The 22,110-nt window shown below is 32.7% G+C and overlaps 1 protein-coding gene across 2 annotated transcripts in view; it reads left to right on the top strand.

The window, feature by feature from the left end:
- Nucleotides 1–580: 580 nt before the first annotated feature.
- LOC127698379 (lysosomal-trafficking regulator-like) overlaps nucleotides 581–22,110 on the top strand; it is a 130,143-nt gene continuing 108,613 nt past the window's right edge. For both annotated transcript variants that reach the window (XM_052201789.1, XM_052201788.1), the window contains exon 1: nucleotides 581–669. The gene's annotated coding sequence lies outside the window, so the exon portion shown is untranslated. The remainder of the gene's footprint in view (nucleotides 670–22,110) is intronic.

The following is a 22,110-nucleotide window of genomic DNA, read 5'->3' as shown; positions in this document are numbered from 1 at the left end:
AACTTAGTTTAGTAAAAATAAATGCATTAAGAATTATATCTTAATTAGTCTGTCCATCAAAGGGCACATTGATTGGTTAAATAAAAATTTCTGTATGTGTACTTAATAGGTCAGGTTTAGGAATTTTTGTCAGATATTCGGAATCCTTGTTTTTTTCCTACAATACAGGGTAAAATATTTTGCCCCACAACACCCATTTTTCTTTTCATATAAGACTTCAATAGCTCATAAAAGGCATTTACCAAAATTTTAGCAGATTCTAGATTTCTTCATTTTTCTTTCGATTTGAGACCCAAATAATACCAATCTAAATATAAGGTAAAAGTCCGAGTCAGCCTTTTCCCGCCATTTTTTGAAATTTGAATATCTCGAAAAGGAGCTCCATTTGACTTAGAGTATCAATTTTAAATTCTAGATTTTCTTAATTTCACCTAAGTACATCCTTAAATAGAGAACGTTTGATTTTACTCTGTAATAACTTTTTTTTGGTATTTATCTTTCTCGTAATCAATCATGATGATTTGTTAACTGATATTTGATTGGTTAATTTTTATTATGCAAAAGTTAAATTTAGAAATTTCACATGCTGTACGATGTGACAACACCGTCTTTGAATATATATTAGGTTGTCAAAATATAGAACATTGTCACAATCATGATGGGTTGAAAGTGAGTTTGTAGTGTAATATTTTGGCTACTTCCATGATTTTTAGCTATGCATAATGAATAATTCTACTTCCTTTTCAAAACCGGAGACACGCATTTGTGTTTATCCTGTTCAAGCTGTTGTCATCAGGATACATTGTGTACCTTGTTAAATAATTTTGACATGCTACATGCCACTCATCATATAGTATATAGATTTTTTGGCAGCTACAGTGAGTCCTGAAGGCAAACCCATGTTGTAACAATGATGGACCTCAATGCTTATCAGGTTGTCATGGTTGGGGCTTCAACTAATTTCACAAAAAAATCTGATGAGTGATGTACTGTAAAAACACTCTAAAGACATGAACTGAACAGTTCAATTTAACATATGATCAGCTATATATGTAATATATTTTTGGTAAAATAAAAAGATGCTTGAGCTTAATATAACAGAGATTCAGATCGATGCTACTTTATAAGCCCAACAGATTATCGATGCATGTCGTCCTACTGATCATTATATTTTTAGGTAATCAGATATTCAAATTGGCTGGAAATCATATACTCCATTATCATGATATTGAGAAAATCACCAAAAGAACGAAAACCTTTCGGACCACAAATGGTATTAAACTAACGGTAACCAGTTTATTTAATACACCTTATCGCTATTTATTCCATTCCGGATAAGTTCTGAAATTACTCAACTTTTTTAACCAGTTGAAGCTCTCTGGGGCCCTGTGCTGAGCATAAAAAAAATTCAAAGAGTTATGTTTAAACCATTGTAAACACTTCAAACAAAGGTATTTTCTTACTTCAATTTGTGTTTAAAAAATTGGATCATAAACTAATAATACAAATTTCAAAATGTTCACCTTCTACATGTTTTCCTTTCCTCAGCTCATTACTGATAACCTTTGTTTTTGAAGCACTTAAACTTAATAGGAAGTTGTCTAAGTGACTGTTTTTCATGGATTGGACTAAATAGCAATAAGGTGTATTGTCAACCTTTCAACTGGTCTACAATGATATTTTCCAATCTCCAGCTAAGGGCTAAAATTGAAGTTCACATGAATATGGATTCACATGAGGTCGAATTATTCACTTGCAAGTGAATAATACATCAGCAATGTTTTTGAGCTCATTTGACAAATTTCAGCCAAACTAACTGCTTACATAATACAATGAACAAAATGAAATATTATTTCAAAGTTCAGCTTTTGTAAATACTGGAAACAAAAAGAATCACACTTTGAATTTTTATCTAACTCGTAGCTAATGCCCTTTTAACCATTTATTGTAAATGTGTTTGTGCTAATAAATATTGTCAGTTATTGTCTATAATATACCAGGTTGACATGCTTATTGGCAATCTTCGAAGTCATGTAACCCAGGTATAGATATAATTTGAAAAATAGAAACAAATATTGGTAAATACGAATAGTAGATGCAAAAGTACATGTTAAATGACGATTTACTGTTTGATTTCATACCAGTGATTAATAGCATAATGTTTATCATTGTTTTACCAGTAACCTGTATAAGAATAAGTTTTTGCAGGTCAAAACTGTCAACAAAATTGGATTATTCTGTTCGACCTTAGTTTCAATTTTTCAGCTGACATTGTTTTCAATATCTGAACTTGCTGAGCACATCTTTACTCATCTCAAACTGGGTTCAAATCGAAGGTTGCATGCACATGCATCTTAGTTAGGTTGAATTATTGTCTTGTAAGTAAAAATGTATCAACTAAGTTATTTGGCTTATTTTTATACGACCGCAAAAATTTTTGCGGCCGTATTTTGGTATAACGTTGGCGTCGTCGTTGTCAGAAGACACATTTGTTTTCACACTCTAACTTTTGTTTAAGTGAATGGATCTCTATGAAATTTTACCATAAGGTTCAATACCACAAAAGGAAGTTTGGGATTGATTTTGGGGGTTATGGTACCAACATTTAAGGAATAAGGGGGCTGAAAGGGGCCAAAAATAAGCATTTTTGTAACTTCCAGACATAACTTGTGTGTTAGTGTATGGATCTATCTGACATTGTACCACAAGGTTCCATATCACACAGGAAATGCTGGGATTGATTTTGGGGGTAATTGCATCAAAATATTAGGAATTAGGGGGCAAAAAACAAGCATTTTTCTAGTTTCAGGACAATAACTTGTGTGTAAGTAAATGCATCTTTCTGAAATTGTACTTCAAGGTTCCAATACACAAAGGGAAAGCTGGAATTGAGTTTGGGGGTAATTGCCCAAAACGTTTAGGAATAAGGGGCCAAAAAATAAGCATTTTTCTAGTTTCCAGACAATAACTTGTGTTCAAGGGTATGGATCTCTCTGAAATTGTACTGCAAGGTACCATACCACAAAGGGAAGGCTGGGATTGATTTTGGGGGTAATTGCTTCAAAATTTTAGGAATAAGGGGCCAAAAAAAGGGGCAAAAAACAAGCATTTTTCTAGTTTCAGGACAATAACTTGTGTTCAAGTGTATGGATCTTTATGAAATTGTACTACAAGGTTCCATATCACAAAGGGAAAGCTGGGTTTGAGTTGGGGGGTAATTGCCCAAAACATTTAGGAATAAGGGGCCAAAAATAAGCATTTTTCTAATTTCCAGACAATAACTTATGTTCAAGTGTATGGATCTCTCTGAAATTGTACTGCAAGGTACCATACCACAAAGGGAAGGCAGGGATTGATTTTGGGGGAAATTGATTCAAAATTTTAGGAATTAGGGGCCAAAAAAGGGGCAAAAAACAAGCATTTTTCTAGTTTCAGTAAAATAACTTGTGTGTAAGTGTATGGATCTTTATGAAATTGTACTTCAAGGTTCCATATCACAAAGGGAAAGCTGGGTTTGAGTTTGGGGGTAATTGCCCAAAACATTTAGGAATAAGGGGCCAAAAATAAGCATTTTTCTAATTTCCAGACAATAACTTATGTTCAAGTGTATGGATCTCTCTGAAATTGTACTGCAAGGTACCATACCACAAAGGGAAGGCAGGGATTGATTTTGGGGGAAATTGCTTCAAAATGTTAGGAATTAGGGGCCAAAAAAGGGGCAAAAAACAAGCATTTTTCTAGTTTCAGGAAAATAACTTGTGTGTAAGTGTATGGATCTTTATGAAATTGTACTACAAGGTTCCATATCACAAAGGGAAAGCTGGGTTTGAGTTTGGGGGTAATTGCCCAAAACGTTTAGGAATAAGGGGCCAAAAATAAGCATTTTTCTAGTTTTCAGACATTAACTTATGTTCAAGTGTATGGATCTCTCTGAAATTGTACTGCAAGGTACCATACCACAAAGGGAAGGCTGGGATTGATTTTGGGGGTAATTGCTTCAAAATGTTAGGAATTAGGGGCCAAAAAACAAGCATTTTTATAGTTTCCAGACAATAACTTGTGTTCAAGTGTATGGATCTCTCTGAAATTGAACTGCAGGTACCATTCCACAAAGGGAAGGCTGGGATTGAGTTTGGCCAAATTGGGGGTGATGAATCATAAGGGGGTTCAAAAATTTAGGGGTGGGATTTTTTTTTCTTTAAAATTTTCCATTTTAAATTGGTTATTTCTGATTTATATATAAAAGCAAATAATAATGATATGGTTTGAATAGGTAGATCAAAAATTTTTAAGTTCTTAGACTACATTCATTCTGTGTCCGAAACCTGTGCTAAATAAAATATTTAATCACAATCCAAATTCAGTGCTGTATCAAGCTTGAATGTTGTGTCCATACTTGCCCCAACTGTTAAGGGTTCGACCTCTGCGGTCATATCAAGCTGAGCCTAGCGGAGCATTTTATTACAAAATTGAACCAAACTGTGCAAATAAAAATCGACCAATTTAAACAATTACTGATGATTTCAGTCTATACAACCACTGACAATGTCAATATAAATTTAAACAATTACTGATGATTTCAGTCTATACAACCACTGACAATGTCAATATTCCAGGCTTTTAGTCTTAGATACATGATTTTTTTCATTAGTTGTTATTGGCTTTGAACTAGCTGTCAGTAACTGCGAGTACACTGAGATCTGTACTTGGTGTCTTTTTTTTTTGGATGTATTAGTAACCGTCCACGTCCTCTATTTGTAGAAATTTAAAATAGAAACAAATTGGTAAATATGAATAGTAGATGCAAAAGTACATGTTTAATGACGATTTACTATTTGATTTCATACCAGTGATTAATAGCATAATGTATATCATTGTTTTACCAGTAACCTGTATAAGAATAAGTTTTTGCAGGTCAAAACTGTCAACAAAATTGGATTATTCTGTTCGACCTTAGTTTCACTTTTTCAGCCGACATTGTTTTCAATATCTGAACTTGCTGAGCACATCTTTAATCATCTCAAACTGGGTTCAAATCGAAGGTTGCATGCACATGCATCTTAGTTAGGTTGAATTATTGTCTTGCAAGTAAAAATGTATCAACTAAGTTATTTGGCTTATTTTTATACAACCGCAAAAATATATTGGTATAACGTTGGCGTCATCGTTGTCATAAGACACATTTGTTTTCGCACTCTAACGTTAGTTTAAGTGAATGGATCTCTATGAAATTTTACCATAAGGTTCAATACCACAAAAGGAAGGTTGGGATTGATTGTGGGGGTTATGGTACCAACAGTTAAGGAATTAATGGGCAAAAGGGGCCAAAAATATTCCAGACAATAACTTGTGTTCAAGTGTATGGATGTCTCTGAAATTGTACTGCAGGTACTATACCACAAAGGGAAGGCTGGGATTGAGTTTGGGGGTTATGAATCATAAGGGGGTTCAAAAAATCTGGGGTGGGATTTTTTTTTCTTTAAAATTTTCCATTTTAAATTGGTTATTTCTGATTTATATATACCGGTAAAAGCAAATAATAATGATATGGTTTGAATAGGTAAATTAAAATTTTTTAAGTTCTTAGACTACATTCATTCTGTGTCAGAAACCTATGCTGTGTCAAATATTTAATCACAATCCAAATTCAGAGCTGTATCAAGCTTGAATGTTGTGTCCATACTTGCCCCAACTGTTCAGGGTTCGACCTCTGCGGTCGTATCAAGCTGAGCCTAGCGGAGCATTTTATTACAAAATTGAACCAAACTGACTACAAATAAAAATCGACCAATTAAAACAATTACTGATGATTTCAGTCTATACAACCACTGACAATGTCAATATTCCAGGCTTTTAGTCTTAGATACATGATTTTTTTCATTAGTTGTTATTGGCTTTGAACTAGCTGTCAGTAACTGTGAGTACTCTCAGATCTGTACTTGGTGCCTTTTTTTTTTTTTTTGATGTATTAGTACCCGTCCACGTCCTCTATTTGTTTTTGTTAAATGTATTTCAATTTGTATCCATCTGATGAGTTAAGCCTTTTTCAACTGATTTTTATACCCCCGTTTACGGGACGTATTATGGTATACCGTTGTCTGTCTGTCTGTCTGTCTGTCTGTCCGTCTGTCTGTCCCTCGTCAACATGTCGGACATTAACTCAAAAACGCTTAGACCAATTTGCATAAAACTTTGGTGAATTGTTTATATCTATTGACGTGAGCTCCCTTTCGTTTTTTATAAATTTTAGATTTTACGTTTCCGAGTTATGGAGTTTTATTCATTAAAAAAAGGGGGATTTTCCAGTTTTCGGACAATAACTCAAGAATGCTTTCACCAACTTGCAAGAAATTTTGGTTAATTGTTTATATCTATTGACATGAGCTCCCTTTTGATTTTTATAAATTTTAGATTTTACATTTCCAAGTTACGGGGTTTTATTCATAAAAAAAAGGGGGATTTTCCAGTTTTCGGACAATAACTCAAAAATGCTTTCAGCAGTTCTCATGAAACTTTGATGAATTGTTGATATCTATTGATGTAAGCTCCCTTTAGAATTTTATAAATTTTAGATTTTACATTTCCGAGTTATGAGGTTTTATTCATTAAAAAAGGGGGGATTTTCCAGTTTTCAGACAATAACTCCAGAATGCTTTCACCAACTTGCAAGAAATTTTGGTTAATTGTTTATATCTATTGACATGAGCTCCCTTTTGATTTTTATAAATTTTAGATTTTACGTTTCCAAGTTACGGGGTTTTATTCATAAAAAAAAGGGGGATTTTCCAGTTTTCGGACAATAACTCAAAAATGCTTTCAGCAATTCTTTGAAACTTTGGTGAATTGATTATTTCTATTGATGTTAGCTCCCTTTAGAATTTTACAAATTTTATTTGTTTATAGTCTGACAACAGATTTACTAAGTACTGCGCAACAGCATAGTGTATTGCACAACAGCAAGAAATCTTTAATTGAATATAAATTCAATTCATATAACCAATTTCAAGTTCTTTGACTACATTTATTCAGAAACCTATAATATGTCAAATATTTAATTACAATCCAAATTCAGACCTGTATCAAGCTTGAATATTGTGTCCATTTTTGCCCCAGCTGTTCAGAGTTGGACCTCTGCGGGCGTATCCAGCTGCGCTCAGCGAAGCAGTTTATTATAGTTTGTTCTTATGTTATACTGTTACACCACTGTCCCAGGTTAGGGGATGGTTGAGCCCTCACAAACATGTTGAACCCAGCCACATTCTTTATGTGCCTGTCCCAAGTCAGGAGCCTGTAGTTCAGTATTATAGATGCAATGAATAAGCATTGATTCTTGAAAAAGAAACCTTGAGCCTAGAGGGTGAATGGTTTGTTTTTCATGAATCAACTCTTATTCATTGTATCCCTAACTTAAACTATTGTGTTGATGTCTTTTCAAAATTAAAGCCTTTTCTTAATTGGAAGGTATTGTAAGTGAGTTTAAATAACCATGTTATCATGTTCAACGATGCATTATTAAATCTAAGTTTACAATTAATTGGTAAGAGAAATACAAATATAACATAACACGTCTGTCTTTAAATCATCAGGCATCTGAATATCATCCGTAATTTACAAAATAAGACATATTCGAACTTATTTCTAAGTACATATGATAAGTATGCTTCCGAAAGTTCTATCAAGAAGCCTAATTCTAGACACATCACGATTTACTCGCATATGGATTTGTGAATAAACATTTGTAAAGATATGTAGTTATAGTGATGAAAGCATATTTTCTGGCTGTGTTGAAGATCCACTGGTGGCCTTGGGCTGTTTTCTGCTCTTTGGTCGGGTTGTTGTCTCTTTGACACATTCCCCATTTCCATTCTCAATTTTATATTTATAAAACAAAAATGGACAAATTGAATGTAATCATTTTCTTTTCAATTATGTGAAATAGCCAATAATAATCCAAAAATTAACGGGAAAACCGGCTATTATTACAATATCCACAGTAGCATACAAAATAAGAAAAACGGAAAAACTAAAGAATAGGGACAACAAAGAGAATACAGGGATTCGAACCTAAACCCACAAGTCTCTACCTTTAACTTGACTCTTTAATTCATTGATGTTAACCATGTTAACCTCACGGCTTCCAACTTATACTATACGAATTTCTTTTATGTATACATAAATGTACAAGCCCTGTGTGTCCGTTGTACCATTGTGTATCATATGTTCTTTTATATATATAAACTAGACATTTAAATTGCAACCCATTGGTAGCCGAGAGGTTTCCTCGATGTGTTGATGTCAGTCACACATAACAGATTTCAAGGAAGGGGTTTGATTCCCGGTGAAGGCATATAAGAATTACAAAAAATTAAGGTATGTTTTTAAATTAATTCCATTAGTGAACAGAAATCAGTGGCCAATTCAAACTTAATGAAATTAGGCACACAAAGGAAACAATTCAATATAATTTGGTGAGTTCATTTAAGCGACAGATGTAGGAAGCGTTGATAATAGAAAAAGAAACCACAGTCAGGGCCTTTTATAGCCGACCATTTGGTATGGGTTTTTCTCATTGTTGAAGGCCATACGGTTGCCTATAATTGATTACATCCACTTCATTTGAACTGAATAAGCATTTTTGTAATTTCCAGACATAACTTGTGTCTTAGTGTATGAATCTCTCTGACATTGTACCACAAGGTTCCATATCACACAGGGAATGCTGGGACTGATTTTGGGGGTAATTGCCTCAAAATATTAGGAATTAGGGGCCAAAAAAGGGCCAAAAAACAAGCATTTTTCTAGTTTCATGACAATAACTTGTGTGTAAGTGTATGGATCTTTCTGAAATTGTACTACAAGGTTCCATATCACAAAGGGAAAGCTGGAATTGAGTTTGGAGGTAATTGCCCAAAACGTTTAGGAATAAGGGACCAAAAAGGGGCCAAAAATAAGCATTTTTCTAGTTTCCAGACAATAACTTGTGTTCAAGTGTATGGATCTCTCTGAAATTGTACCACAAGGTTCCATATCACACAGGGAATGCTGGGATTGATTTTGGGGGTAATTGCCTCAAAATATTAGGAATTAGGGGCAAAAAAAGGGGCAAAAAACAAGCATTTTTCTAGTTTCATGACAATAACTTGTGTGTAAGTGTATGGATCTTTCTGAAATTGTACTACAAGGTTCCATATCACAAAGGGAAAGCTGGAATTGAGTTTGGGGGTAATTGCCCAAAACGTTTAGGAATAAGGGGCCAAAAAGGGTGCAAAAAGAAGCATTTTTCTAGTTTCCAGGCAATAACTTGTGTTCAAGTGTATGGATCTCTCTGAAATTGTACTGCAAGGTACCATACCACAAAGGGAAGGCTGGGATTGATTTTGGAGGTAATTGCCTAATCTAACCGTGTATTTAGATTCTTTATTTTTGGTCCCGTTTTCAAATTGGTCTACATTAAGGTCCAAAGGGTCCAAAATTAAATTTAGTTTGATTTTAACAAAAATTGAATTCTTGGGGTTCTTTGATATGCTGAATCTAAACATGAACTTAGTTTTTTTATTATGGGCCCAGTATTCAAGTTGGTCCAAATCGGGGTCCAAAATTAAACTTTGTTTGATTTCAACAAAAATTGAATATATGGGGTTCTTCGATATGCTGAATCTAACCATGTATTTAGATTTTTGATATTTGGGCCCGGTTATCAAATTGGTCCACATTGAGGTTTAAAGGGTCCAAAATTGAACTTTATTTGATTTCATCAAAAATTGAATTCTTGGGGTTCTTTGATATGCTGAATCTAACCATGTATTTAGATTTTGGATATTGGAATACCACAAAGGGATGGTAAGAATTGTCTTTGGGAGTTATGGCTCAAACCGTTAAGGAATAATGTGCAAAAAAGGGGGGGAAAAGGGTTTCCAGGTTAATAGAGAATTACTTAAGTACAAAACATAATTTTAAAGGCAGTGTAAGGTTGGTAATTGAAACTCATTTGAATATCTCACCTAAACTGCTTTTTAGTTATGTATATTGGAAATTTGCCAAAAACTTTATTATTAATAAATTCCATTGGAAATTTGCCAATAACTTTAGTTTAATGAACTTCATTGGAAATTTGCCAATATAAAATGTTGCTGATGAAGCGTTTTTGTTTATCTCACCTAAACTGCTTTTAAGTTATGTATATTGGAAATTTGCCAAAAACTTTATTATTAATAAATTCCATTGGAAATTTGCCAATAACTTTAGTGTAATGAACTTCATTGGAAATTTGCCAATATAAAATGTTGCTGATGAAGCGTTTTTGTTTATCTCACCTAAACTGCTTTTAAATTATGTATATTGGAAATTTGCCAAAAACTTTATTATTAATAAATTCCATTGGAAATTTGCTAATAACTTTAGTTTAATAAACTTCATTGCATTTTTTCTAGTTTCCAGACAATAACTTGTATGTAAGTGTATGGATCTCTCTGAAATTGTACTGCAAGGTACCATACCACAAAGGGAAGGGTGGGATTGATTTTGGAGGTAATTGCCTAATCTAACCGTGTATTTAGATTCTTTATTTTTGGTCCCGTTTTCAAATTGGTCTACATTAAGGTCCAAAGGGTCCAAAATTAAATTTAGTTTGATTTTAACAAAAATTGAATTCTTGGGGTTCTTTGATATGCTGAATCTAAACATGAACTTATTTTTTTTATTATGGGCCCAGTATTCAAGTTGGTCCAAATCGGGGTCCAAAATTAAACTTTGTTTGATTTCAACAAAAATTGAATATATGGGGTTCTTCGATATGCTGAATCTAACCATGTATTTAGATTTTTGATATTTGGGCCCGGTTATCAAATTGGTCCACATTGAGGTTTAAAGGGTCCAAAATTGAACTTTATTTGATTTCATCAAAAATTGAATTCTTGGGGTTCTTTGATATGCTGAATCTAACCATGTATTTAGATTTTGGATATTGGAATACCACAAAGGGATGGTAAGAATTGTCTTTGGGAGTTATGGCTCAAACCGTTAAGGAATAATGTGCAAAAAAGGGGGGGAAAAGGGTTTCCAGGTTAATAGAGAATTACTTAAGTACAAAACATAATTTTAAAGGCAGTGTAAGGTTGGTAATTGAAACTCATTTGAATATCTCACCTAAACTGCTTTTTAGTTATGTATATTGGAAATTTGCCAAAAACTTTATTATTAATAAATTCCATTGGAAATTTGCCAATAACTTTAGTTTAATGAACTTCATTGGAAATTTGCCAATATAAAATGTTGCTGATGAAGCGTTTTTGTTTATCTCACCTAAACTGCTTTTAAGTTATGTATATTGGAAATTTGCCAAAAACTTTATTATTAATAAATTCCATTGGAAATTTGCCAATAACTTTAGTGTAATGAACTTCATTGGAAATTTGCCAATATAAAATGTTGCTGATGAAGCGTTTTTGTTTATCTCACCTAAACTGCTTTTAAATTATGTATATTGGAAATTTGCCAAAAACTTTATTATTAATAAATTCCATTGGAAATTTGCTAATAACTTTAGTTTAATAAACTTCATTGCATTTTTTCTAGTTTCCAGACAATAACTTGTATGTAAGTGTATGGATCTCTCTGAAATTGTACTGCAAGGTACCATACCACAAAGGGAAGGGTGGGATTGATTTTGGAGGTAATTGCCTAATCTAACCGTGTATTTAGATTCTTTATTTTTGGTCCCGTTTTCAAATTGGTCTACATTAAGGTCCAAAGGGTCCAAAATTAAATTTAGTTTGATTTTAACAAAAATTGAATTCTTGGGGTTCTTTGATATGCTGAATCTAAACATGAACTTATTTTTTTTATTATGGGCCCAGTATTCAAGTTGGTCCAAATCGGGGTCCAAAATTAAACTTTGTTTGATTTCAACAAAAATTGAATATATGGGGTTCTTCGATATACTGAATCTAACCATGTATTTAGATTTTGGATATTGGAATACCACAAAGGGATGGTAAGAATTGTCTTTGGGAGTTATGGCTCAAACCCTTAAGGAATAAGGTGCAAAAAAGGGGGGGAAAAGGGTTTCCAGGTTAATGGACAATTACTTAAGTACAAAACATAATTTTAAAGGCAGTGTAAGGTTGGTAATTGAAACTCATTTGAATATCTCACCTAAACTGCTTTTAAGTTATGTATATTGGAAATTTGCCAAAAACTTTATTATTAATAAATTCCATTGGAAATTTGCCAATAACTTTAGTTTAATGAACTTCATTGGAAATTTGCCAATATAAAATGTTGCTGATGAAGCGTTTTTGTTTATCTCACCTAAACTGCTTTTAAATTATGTATATTGGAAATTTGCCAAAAACTTTATTATTAATAAATATCATTGGAAATTTGCTAATAACTTTAGTTTAATAAACTTCATTGCATTTTTTCTAGTTTCCAGACAATAACTTGTATGTAAGTGTATGGATCTCTCTAAAATTGTACTGGGGGGGGGGGGGGGGGGATTTTTTTTTTCCAATTTTTTGGGGTTCATATTTTTTTTCTTCAAAGTTTTTGTAATCTTCAATTGCACAGTATTGCGCAATAGCAAGAAATCTTCAATTGCACAGTATTGCGCAATTTCACAGTATTGTACAATAGCAAGAAATCTTCAATTGCACAGTATTGCGCAATAGCAAGAAATCTTTAATTGCACAGTATTGTGCAACAACACAGTATTGCGTAATAGCAAGAAATCTTCAATTACACAGTATTGCGCAATAGCAAGAAATCTTCAATTGCACAGTATTGCGCAATAGGAAGAAATCTTCAATTGCACAGTATTGTGCAATAGCAAGAAATCTTCAATTGAAAATAAATACAAATCTTTTAACCAATTTCAATGGGATTAATTTAAAGTCTTTAATTTTTGGGGGTTCTTACCTTGTTTTACTTTTTTGGATATTGGGCCCCATTTTTAGATTGGTCTACATTGAGGTCAAAAGGGTCCAAAATTAAACTTTGTTTGATTTCATCAAAAACTGAATGATTGCGGCTGTATGATATCCTGAATCTTATTGTGCATTTAGATTTTTTATTTTGGGCCCTGTTTTCAAATTAGTCCATATTAAGGTTTGAAGGGTCCAAAATTAAACTTTTGATTGATTTCAACTAAAATTAAATTTTTGGTGTTTTTTTATATGCTGAATCTAACCATGTTGTTAGATTTTGGATATCAGACCATTCTAGGTAAAATGAATGTCCCATTTCAAATTTTTAAGCTCTTTGACCACATTTATTTTGTGTCAGAAACCTATATTATGTCAAAAATTTGATCACAATCCAAATTCAGACAGTATCAAGCCTGAATATTGTGTCCAAACTTGCCCCAACTGTTCAAGGTTCGACCTCTGCGGTCGTATCAGGCTGCGCTCTGCGAAGCATTTTATTTTTATATTGTAAATGTTTGAAGCCAATAAAAACACACTTTCATTCTTTTTAACTAACATGTATATTGTCAAAATTGTAGCATATACCCCTTTAAAGTATGTCAAAATCACCAAAAAAACAAGAGCAAAAGTTATTTGTCATCAATGTGAATGAATGACTAATTACCTTCTCAACTTAAAACAAACAAACAAAAACTTTATTTGCCATTCTAATATGACATTCTTCTTTTGCTTTGTAAACAACAGAGTAATAAAATTCTCGATATATCTATACTTAGCGCAGACTCAGAGATGTTCATATTAATGGCTATTACTATTGACCTCCCATGTAAATCCACATGTATCGTAACCTATGTGCAAACACTATGTGAATTTCGTTGTGTTCAAAATAAATTGAAAAAGAAACAACAGAACCGTTATTCCTATTCTAATGCATAACAATAAGATCTTAAAAAATGTATAAAATCAAAATAAAATAAAATTCCACAAAATTTCATGAATGATCTTTCCGCATTAAAGGCATGTCATACGAATGAAAACTCTGAAGCTGAAGATTATTCAGTTACGTGTACACTCTAAATTCAGTTAATATCACATTAAAATGGAGATTTGAGGTAGGTGTTGTTTCATTTTTATACGACCGCAAAAAAATTTTGTGGTCGTATATTGGTATGACATTGGTGTCGTCGTCGTCGTTGTCGTCGTCGTCGTCGTCCGGCGTCGTCGTCCGAAGACACATTGGTTTTCACACTCTAACTTTAGTTTAAGTGAATGGATCTTTTTGAAATTTGACCATAAGGTTAAATACCACAAAAGGAAGGTTGGGATTGATTTTGGGGGTTATGGTACCAACAGTTAAGGAATTAGGGGCCAAAAAGGGGCCAAAAATAAGCATTTTCTAGTTTCCAGACAATAACTGTGGAACGGTGTATGGATCTCTCTGAAATTATACTACAAGTTTCCATACCACAAAGGGATGGTTAGGATTTGCTTTGGGGGGTTATGGCTCAAACCGTTTAGGAATTAGGGGCAAAAAAGGGGGAAAAACAGGGTTGTCCTGGTTAATGGACAAATACTTTAGTACAAAACATAATTTAAAGCAGTGTAAGGGAGATAAATCAAATACATCATTGAAATTATCTCCCTTACACTGCTTTTAAATTATGTATAAAGTAATGGTTAATGAACAATAAAGATAATTTAAAACAGTGTAAGGGAGGTAATCCAAATACAACGTTTTGGTTACTTCCCTTACACTGCTTTTAAATTATGTTTAAAGAAATGCATATTTATAAAGGAAGACCAGTAAAAATATCTGCAAATGTTTTCATCTTTTTTTTTTACAAAAAAATCCATATGAAAGATTTGACACTATATTTTTATTAATTCTATTATAAAATAGATTAAGTTAGCACTATGGTAAATTTAAATGGGTAATTATGGTTGCCAACTCCATTGGAAATTTGAATAGAGATTATGACCATATCTTGAGGGAAAGAATTTTTTGGGGGAAAAAAGGGGGGGGGGGATAAAAAGAAATTGTGGGGGGTCAATTTTTTATACGACCGCAAAAAAAATTTTTGTGGTCGTATATTGGTATGACGTTGGCGTCGTCGTCGTCCGGCGTCGTCGTCGTCGTCGTCCGGCGTCGTCCGAAGACACATTGGTTTTCGCACTCTAACTTTAGTTTAAGTGAATGGATCTTTATGAAATTTTACCACAAGGTTCAATACCACAAAAGGAAGGTTGGGATTGATTTTGGGGGTTATGGTAATAACAGTAAAGGAATTAGGGGCCAAAAAGGGGCCAAAAATAAGCATTTTTGTAATTTCCAGACATAACTTGTGTGTTAGTGTATGGATCTCTCTGACATTGTACCACAAGGTTCCATATCACTAAAGGAATGCTGGGATTGATTTTGGGGGTAATTGCCTCCAAATTTTAGGAATTAGGGGCCAAAAAAGGGGCAAAAAACAAGCATTTTTCTAGTTTCATGACAATAACTTGTGTGTAAGTGTATGGATCTTTCTGAAATTGTACTACAAGGTTCCATATCACAAAGGGAAAGCTGGGTTTGAGTTTGGGGGTAATTGCCCTAAACGTTTAGGAATTTGGGGCCAAAGAGGGGCCAAAAAACACATTTTTTTCTAGTTTCCAGACAATAACTTGTGTTCAAGTGTATGGATCTCTCTGAAATTGTACTGCAAGGTACCATACCACAAAGGGAAGGCTGGGATTGAGTTTGGGGGTGATGAATCATAATGGGGGTTCAAAAAATTTTGGGGGGGGATTTATTTTTTTTTCCTTTTTTTTCTTTTTTTCCTTTTTTGTTTCTTTTAAAATTTTCCATTTTAAGTTGGTTATTTCTGATTTATATTTAAAATCAAATAATAATGATATGGTAGGAGATACACACCAAACAGGATGTGTAAATTATTATATAATAAGTATTGTGCAATAGCAAGAAATTTTCAATTGCACAGTATTGCACAATAGCAAGAAATCTTCAATTGCACAGTATTGCGCAATAGCAAGAAATCTTCAATTGCACAGTATTGTGCAATAGCAAGAAATATCCAATAGCACAATATTGCGCAATAGCAAGAAATTGTCAATTGTACAGTATTGCGCAATAGCAAGAAATATTAAATAGCACAGGATTGTGCAAAAGAAGATACTTCCTATAAATTGCTTATTTCTTGACCAATTTCAATGGGGTTTTATTCTTGATTTCATGGGGTTCTTTAATATGCTGAATCTAACCGTGTATTTAGTTTTTGGATTTTGGGCCCCGTTTTTAAATTGGTCCACATTGAGGTCCAAAGGGTCCAAAATTAAACTTTGTTTGATTTCATCAAAAATTGAATTATTGGGGTTCTTTGATATGCTGAATCTAACTGTGTATTTAGATTCTTAAATTTTGGTTCCGTTTTCAAATTGGTCTACATTAAGGTCCAAAGGGTCCAAAATTAAACTTAGTTTGATTTTAACAAAAATTGAATTCCTAGGGTTCTTTGATATGCTGAATCTAAACATGTATTTAGATTTTTGATTATGGGCCCAGTTTTCAAGTTGGTCCAAATCGGGGTCCAAAATTAAACTTTGTTTGATTTCAACAAAAATTGAATATAAGGGGTTCTTTGATATGCTGAATCTAACCATGTATTTAGATTTTTGATTTTTGGGCCCCGTTATCAACTTTGTCCACATTGAGGTCAAAAGGGTCCAAAATTAAACTTTGTTTGATTTCATCAAAAATTGAATTATTGGGGTTCTTTGATATGCCGAATCTAACCGTGTATTTAGATTCTTAATTTTTGGTTCCGTTTTCAAATTGGTCTACATTAAGGTCCAAAGGGTCCAAAATTAAACTTAGTTTGATTTTAACAAAAATTGAATTCTTAGGGTTCTTTGATATGCTGAATCTAAACATGTATTTAGATTTTTGATTATGGGCCCAGTTTTCAAGTTGGTCCAAATCGGGGTCCAAAATTAAACTTTGTTTGATTTCAACAAAAATTGAATATATGGGGTTCTTTGATATGCTGAATCTAACCATGTATTTAGATTTTTGATTTTTGGGCCCCGTTATCAACTTTGTCCACATTCAGGTCAAAAGGGTCCAAAATTAAACTTTGTTTGATTTCATCAAAAATTGAATTCTTGGGGTTCTTTGATATGCTGAATCTAACCATGTATTTAGATTTTGGATATTGGACCATAATAGGTGAATTAAAAAAATTCAAGTTCTTAGACCACATTCAATCTGTGTTAGAAACCTATGCTGTGTCAAATATTAAATCACAATCCAAATCCAAAGCTGTATCAAGCTTGAATGTTGTGTCCATACTTCCCCCAACTGTTCAGGGTTTGACCTCTGCGGTCGTATCAAGCTGCGCCCTGCGGAGCATTTTATTCTCATTTCAGATTTCAGAAATTAAAAAGAATTATTCTTCAAAAATTATTTTTTTTTCAAATTTCAAATATTGACAAATTTCAAGAAGTCTTTAATTGCACAGTATGGCGTATTAGATTTGTAAAATCTTTGATCACATTTATTTATTTGTTATGCCGAATCTAACAGTGTATTTAGATTTTTAATTTTGGGTCCAGTTTTCAAATTGGTCTACATTAAGGTCCAAAGGGTCCAAAATTAAACTTTGTTTGATTTTAGCAAAAATTGAATATATGAGGTTCTTTGATATGCTGAATCTAAATATGTATTTAGATTTTTGATTTTTGGCCCAGTTTTCAAGTTGGTCCAAATTGGGGTCCAAAATTAAACTTTGATTTCATCAAAAATTGAATTATTGGGGTTCTTTGATATTCCAAATCTAACCGTGTATTTAGATTTTTAATTTTGGGTCCTGTTTTTTAAATTGGTCTACATTAAGGTCCAAAGGGTCCAAAATGAAACTTTGTTTGATTTTAACAAAAATTGAATTCTTGGGGTTCTTTGATATGCTGAATCTAAACATGTGTTTAGATTTTTGATTATTGGCCCAGTTTTCAAGTTGGTCCAAGATAGGGTCCAGTATTTAAACTTTGTTTGATTTCAACAAAAATTGAATATATGGGGTTCTTTGATATGCTGAATCTAAACATGTATTTAGATTTTTGATTATGGGCCCAGTTTTCAAGTTGGTCCAAATTGGGGTCCAAAATTAAACTTTGTTTGATTTCAACAAAAATTGAATATATGAGGTTCTTTGATATGCTGAATCTAACCATGTATTTAGATTTTCTATTTGTAGGCCCCGCTTTCAAATTGGTTCATATTGAGGTCAAAAGGGTCCAAAATTAAACTTTGTTTGATTTCATCAAAAATTGAATTATTGGGGTTCTTTGATATGCCAAATCTAACCGTGTTTTTAGATTTTTAATTTGGGTCCCGTTTTTTAAATTGGTCTTCATTGAGGTCCAAAGGGTCCAAAATTAAACTTAGTTTGATTTTAACAAAAATTGAATTCTTGGGGTTCTTTGATATGCTGAATCTAAACATGTGTTTAGATTTTTGATTATGGGCCCAGTTTTCAAGTTGGTCCAAGTTGGGGTCCAAAATTAAACTTTTTTGATTTCAACAAAAATTGAATATATGGGGTTCTTTGATATGCTGAATCTAACCATGAATTTAGATTTTTTATTTGTGGGCCCCGCTATCAAAATGGTTCATATTGAGGTCAAAAGGGTCCAAAATTAAACTTTGTTTGATTTCATCAAAAATTGAATTATTGGGGTTCTTTGATATTCCAAATCTAACCGTGTATTTAGATTCTTAATTTTTGGTTCTGTTTTCAAATTGGTCTACATTAAGGTCCAAAGGGTTCAAAATTAAACTTAGTTTGATTTTAGCAAAAATTGAATTCTTGGGGTTCTTTGATATGCTGAATCTAAACATGTGTTTAGATTTTTGATTATGGGCCCAGTTTTCAAGTTTGTCCAAGTTGGGGTCCAAAATTAAACTTTGTTTGATTTTAACAAAAATTGAATATATGGGGTTCTTTGATATGCTGAATCTAACCATGTATTTTGATTTTGGACATTGGACCATAATAGGTAAATTAAAAAAATTCAAGTTCTTAGACCACATTCTTTCTGTGTCAGAAACCTATGCTGTGTCAAATATTTAATAATAATCCAAATTCAGAGCTGTATCAAGCTTGAATGTTGTGTCCATATTTGCCCCAACTGTTCAGGATTCGACCTCTGCGGTCGTATCAAGCTGCGCCCCAGCGAAGCATTTTATCTATTCTATTGCATCATTCACACATTCATGGATTTCAGCAAGTCAACATGGTGGCTCACTCCTTAGTTACAACATGTCAACTGTGGATTTCAGGGTTCTCACTAAGGATTTTTGAAGGCGAGTCTTGGACTCATCATTTTTGGCCATGGCGAGTCCAACAGTGAAAAGATGAAATTTTATTGCTATCTCATTTATTATTTCAGTCCCCATGACAAAATAGAGCATGGAAAACACAACAACTTTTGATTATTTTTAAACTTTTGTCATAAAATGATGATATTTGTGCTCAGTTGATACAATTTTACAATCTTTATGCATCTTTGGACTCACCATGTTTGAAAATGATGAGTCCAGATAGATTTTCATGAGTCAAGGACTCATGGACTCGCCTTAGTGAGAACCCTGGATTTGACAGTAGATAGTAGCCAACGAAAAAAAAACGTTTGGGTTAAGAATAATAAGAATTATCTTACAGGGGGTAAAATAGAACAGCCATACAAACGGCAATCTTACCTTCGCTTCAGTTTTTCAAATTTCCATATTTGTCCTTTTAGAATTGAAATAATTCATGCAAGCCATAGATTTGTTATCGTTTTCACATGACCTTGGCCGTTATATTCGTTAATTTTATCCCTCGCTAACACTCGAGATAAAATTCGAATATAACGGCCCAGGCCGTTTGAAAATTTCCAAACAAATCTATTGCTTGCATGAATTATTTCTAAAAATCACTGCATACAAAATGAGGAGAATATTTCCAATATAATTTTCAAACATAATATAAAAGTAAATTAAAAACAGGTTAAACAAAGTATATTACATGATTAGTTTTGATTTAATTGATTAACATATAATATCAAAGTAAATGAAATAAGTAATTTGTAATAATAAAAATATGTACTGTAATATGACCCATTTTTTGTTATTCTGGACAGCACACCTCATAGTATAATCATTATTAATTGGATGTAAATAATGTTAAAGTAAATGCATATATAATCATATATTTGGTTTCATGTCCTGTGAGTCTGAAAATGTTAATATGTCAATTTCAAGATTTATTAGTACTTGTTTTGAAATAAGAGAAAATTTGCATTCCAGAAACTAAATATACATGTAGTAATGATGTAGTTTATTTGTATGCCCCCCCCCCCCCCCTAATGTCTAAAGTAAATGCATGTATAATCATATATTTGGTTTGATGTCCTGTGAGTCTGAAAATGTTAATATGTCAATTTCAAGCTTGTTTTGAAATAAGATAAAATTTGCATTCCAGAAACTAAATATACATGTAGTAATGATGTAGTTTATTTGTATGCCCCCCCCCCCTAATGTCTAAAGTAAATGCATGTATAATCATATATTTGGTTTGATGTCCTGTGAGTCTGAAAATGTTAATATGTCAATTTCAAGCTTGTTTTGAAATAAGAGAAAATTTGCATTCCAGAAACTAAATATACATGTAGTAATGATGTAGTTTATTTGTATGCCCCCCCCCCTAATGTCTAAAGTAAATGCATATATAATCATATATTTGGTTTGATGTCCTGTGAGTCTGAAAATGTTAATAGTCAATTTCAAGATTTATTAGTACTTGTTTTGAAATAAGATAAAATTTGCATTCCAGAAACTAAATATACATGTAGTAATGATGTAGTTTAAAACTAAGTTCAAGTACAAATTTTTTGTTTCCGTTTTCTAACTTTAGTTTGTTTCAACCAAATGTTATGAAACTTATACACAATGCTTATTACTACATAATACAGATAAAGTACGAAATTTGGTGGCGACACTTTTACCATTCTTGAGTTATGTCCTTTTATAAACATAAAAATTGCTGAATTTTTCGTTTCCATTCTCTAACTTAAGTTTTTTTCTCAACCAAATGTTATAAAACTTATACACAACCGTTCTAGAGTTATGCGTGTTTACAAATAGAAAAATTGCTGAATTTTTAGTTTCTGTTCTCTACTTAAGTTAGCCTCAATCAAATGCTATGAGACTTACACACAATGCTTAAAAATTACTGTATAATTAATACTATATATATATGTATATGCTCTGAAACGGGTCCTTTAATTGGATTCAATAAATATTCTTATTCTTATTCTTCTTATATATCTCTAACTCTATCTAAAAAGATCTAATTATACGACCGCAAAAAAATTTTGTGGTCGTATATTGGTATGACGTTGGCGTCGTCGTCGTCGTCGTTGTCGTAGTCGTCCGGCGTCGTCGTCGTTGTCCGGCGTCATCGTCCGAATACATATTGGTTTTCGCACTCTTACTTTAGTTTAAGTGAATGGATCTTTTTGAAATTTGACCATAAGGTTAAATACCACAAAAGGAAGGTTGGGATTGATTTTGGGGGTTATGGTACCAACAGTTAAGGAATTAGGGGCCAAAAAGGGGCCAAAAATGAGCATTTTCTAGTTTCCAGACAATAACTGTGGAACGGTGTATGGATCTCTCTGAAATTATACTACAAGTTTCCATACCACAAAGGGATGGTTAGGATTTGCTTTGGGGGGTTATGGCTCAAACCGTTTAGGAATTAGGGGCAAAAAAGGGGGAAAAACAAGGTTGTCCTGGTTAATGGACAAATACTTTAGTACAAAACATAATTTAAAGCAGTGTAAGGGAGATAAATCAAATACATCATTGAAATTATCTCCCTTACACTGCTTTTAAATTATGTATAAAGTAATGGTTAATGAACAATAAAGATAATCTAAAACAGTGTAAGGGAGGTAATCCAAATACAACGTTTTGGTTACTTCCCTTACACTGCTTTTAAATTATGTTTAAAGAAATGCATATTTATAAAGGAAGACCAGTAAAAATATCTGCAAATGTTTTCATCTTTTTTTTTTACAAAAAAATCCATATGAAAGATTTGACACTATATTTTTATTAATTCTATTATAAAATAGATTAAGTTAG

The sequence above is a fragment of the Mytilus californianus genome, unplaced genomic scaffold (genome assembly GCF_021869535.1).
Source record: "Mytilus californianus isolate M0D057914Y unplaced genomic scaffold, xbMytCali1.0.p SCAF_4, whole genome shotgun sequence".
NCBI lineage: Eukaryota > Metazoa > Mollusca > Bivalvia > Mytilida > Mytilidae > Mytilus > Mytilus californianus.
This window is presented reverse-complemented; position numbering and strand designations above follow the sequence as displayed.